This window comes from Armigeres subalbatus, chromosome 2, assembly GCF_024139115.2.
Source record: "Armigeres subalbatus isolate Guangzhou_Male chromosome 2, GZ_Asu_2, whole genome shotgun sequence".
In the NCBI taxonomy this organism is placed as follows: domain Eukaryota; kingdom Metazoa; phylum Arthropoda; class Insecta; order Diptera; family Culicidae; genus Armigeres; species Armigeres subalbatus.
Window position 1 is genome coordinate 257,358,288 of NC_085140.1, and position 2,853 is coordinate 257,361,140.

At 38.5% G+C, this 2,853-nt stretch overlaps 1 long non-coding RNA gene across 1 annotated transcript; it reads left to right on the plus strand.

The window, feature by feature from the left end:
• The first annotated feature begins 1,645 nt into the window (after positions 1-1,645).
• LOC134216218 (uncharacterized) lies at positions 1,646-2,125 on the plus strand. The gene is made up of 3 exons (XR_009980558.1): positions 1,646-1,722; positions 1,778-2,029; positions 2,092-2,125. It is a non-coding gene; the product is annotated as an uncharacterized LOC134216218 (long non-coding RNA).
• The last annotated feature ends 728 nt before the right edge of the window (positions 2,126-2,853 follow it).

Consider the following 2,853-nt stretch of genomic DNA (forward strand, 5'->3'; position numbering starts at 1 on the left):
CCCCCTATCGTCCACTTTTAAAGATAAGGAATTTGTGTTCCAAATTTGGTCGAATTCGGCCAAGGGGTTCAGAATTTAAACTGCGTAGATCGATAATTAAGCAATACCCCTGCCCCCCATACCCTCCCCCTTTTCCAAAATGCATGCTCGACCCGTCCCCTCCTTAAGATAAAGAATTTGTGTTCAAAATTTGGTTGAAATCGGCCAAGGGGTTCAGAATTTACACTGAGTTGATCGATAACTAAGCAATACCCTTCCTCCCACACCCTCCCCCTTTTCCAAGGAGCATGCTTAACCCCCTATCGTCCACTTTTAAAGATAAGGAATTTGTGTTCCAAATTTGGTCGAATTCGGCCAAGGGGTTCAGAATTTAAACTGCGTAGATCGATAATTAAGCAATACCCCTCCCCCCATACCCTCCCCTTTTCCAAAATGCATGCTCGACCCGTCCCCTCCTTAAGATAAAGAATTTGTGTTCTAAATTTGGTTGAAATCGGCCAAGGGGTTCAGAATTTACACTCAGTTGACCGATAACTAAGCAATACCCCTCCCCCCACACCCTCCCCCTTTTCCAAAGAGCATGCCTAACTCCCCTATCGTCGTTTCCACAAGATAAAGAATGTGTGTTCCAAATTTGGTTAAAATCGGTAAATGGGTTCAGAAGTTATGCTGGAACATACATACAAACATACATACAAACATACAAACATTGAGTTTTATATATATATATATATATATATAGATATATAGATATAGATATATAGATATATAGATAGATAGATAGATATGAAATGGTCTGTGTTCGTATCCACATAACTCGAAAACGGCTGGATGGATTTTATTTATTCCTTCAGCAGCTACATTCGTTATAGTTTCCGACTGGTTTATATGATATTTTCTTAGTCGAAAATCATAAGTAAAGTTGAGCAAATCGTGAAAAACAAAAATAAAGATTCGTATGGGAAATTCGCATGGGCAGTTTGCAACGCGCATTTTCGCCTACTATGCAGAACAACGTCTGCCGGGTCGACTAGTTTTTAATAAATATGTGTAACGGCCTTATTAGTTTTCAGTTTGCAAAAAAAAATGCTCAACATTTTTCCAAAGTCGTTTTTTAATATAAACATGTATGTGCAATTACATTGCGATGATTGCATTACTATCAAGGGTATTGGCATTGATAACAATTGATCGCATCATGCCTGCACAAACATGCCACTATCTGCATCACTTTTTATACACCATGCACTACATTACGCATTTTCGTTACATTTGTTTCGACCGCGGTCACTGGTCCGGCTCCATTGTTCTACCTTTTGTGCGAAACACCGCACAAAAAGCAGAGTCCAAAAGCCAACCGCACTGAACGCCGACGGCCGAAACGAGACTCTTGCGGACAAGAAAAGAGGGTGCTGCCAAAATGATCCGATACCCTATTTTAACGTTCATGACCCAAAGTTTCAATGTAATTGACAAATTGGTAGAGAATTTCCGAGTCGATTGATATATAAATCTCAAAAATCCATCGGAAGATAAAGGCGCTATTAAAGTTCAAAATCTTACATGATTTCGTGACGGTCTCGAATTTGGAAATTTTCATTTGTCACCCTGTATCCGAGTCTTCCCCTTAGACGTAGTTTACGTCAAAAAAAAATTTCAATAGTTTATGCCTAGGAAGTTTATGTGCCATAACTGTGCATGTTGAACTGTATAGTCTTTACGGTGCTTTATTGCTCGATAGATCAACAATATGTTATATAAATTCAATTTGTTGCAGATAACTTGAAGCATCCGGTATACTAATTCAATTGCATCTTACTCGGGCCCAAATTATTTCCAGTAGCTACACCTCCAACTCAAGCCATCAATTTCTCAATCATGGCATTATTTGACGAGAAAAGAACACTTGCAGTTGTTATACTTTCCTACCCTTAACTTTGCAACCATTTTCAAACACCGAACAAAACCGCTCAGTAGTTGAAGGATGGATGATTATATTACAAGAAAAGGCTGGAATATAAGCGTCTGTGTAGGTTAAACACAATATCGTTATTCAATTATTTGACGCGGATTTCTCATAACCTATTCCAGGTTTAATTCAGAGAAGAGTCCTCGGTCAGCAAAAAAACCAAGCTTCTATGCAAGTAGAAGAAACGGTAATCATAATTAATTTATCGAAAGCGTGTGATTCTTATTTGTGGAATAAATTAATGCATCATTTTTGTTTATGTACAGTACATTGACTTCTTATCTATTTTTAAATTGATTTAATTAGATGGAGAAAATCAAACTGGCACACATGAAACGCTATGTTTTAATATGCATTATTCGTTTCCGTGATCCAACGTTCTGCACGCTCGATGCAAGATAATTTGTAGGGGATTCTAAAAAAACATCAGGTGATCGTTTATAGGACCCAGACTGCTTAATAGACTCCTCCTAAGATTTTTCCTTGCATCTATGACAGGCTAAGAGCACCTCCACGGGAGTGCCCATCTGGGTCCATATAGCTATTTTCTGGCTCTTTATAGGGACTCACTTTCGTAAAATGGGTATGGCTCAGCTCGGGTCGTGAACATCGTTGGTTACTTGAGCGGGAATGTCAGTATTAACCTTGTTGAAGATCGATGTATTTCGAGCGTCAGCGAGTGTCCAAAGAAGATGTGTACCGAGGAACATCAAAACTGATTGGGAAGAAGTCTACTAATTTCCCTCTAATGAATGATATTTATTAATACCCAGATCGTCGATTTTGGCACAAAAACATTACTTCCTTTTCCATTAATGCCTACCTAATTGATTTCGAGAGGTAAAAGACGACTTTCAATATGATATTCTTCAAAATCCTCCATT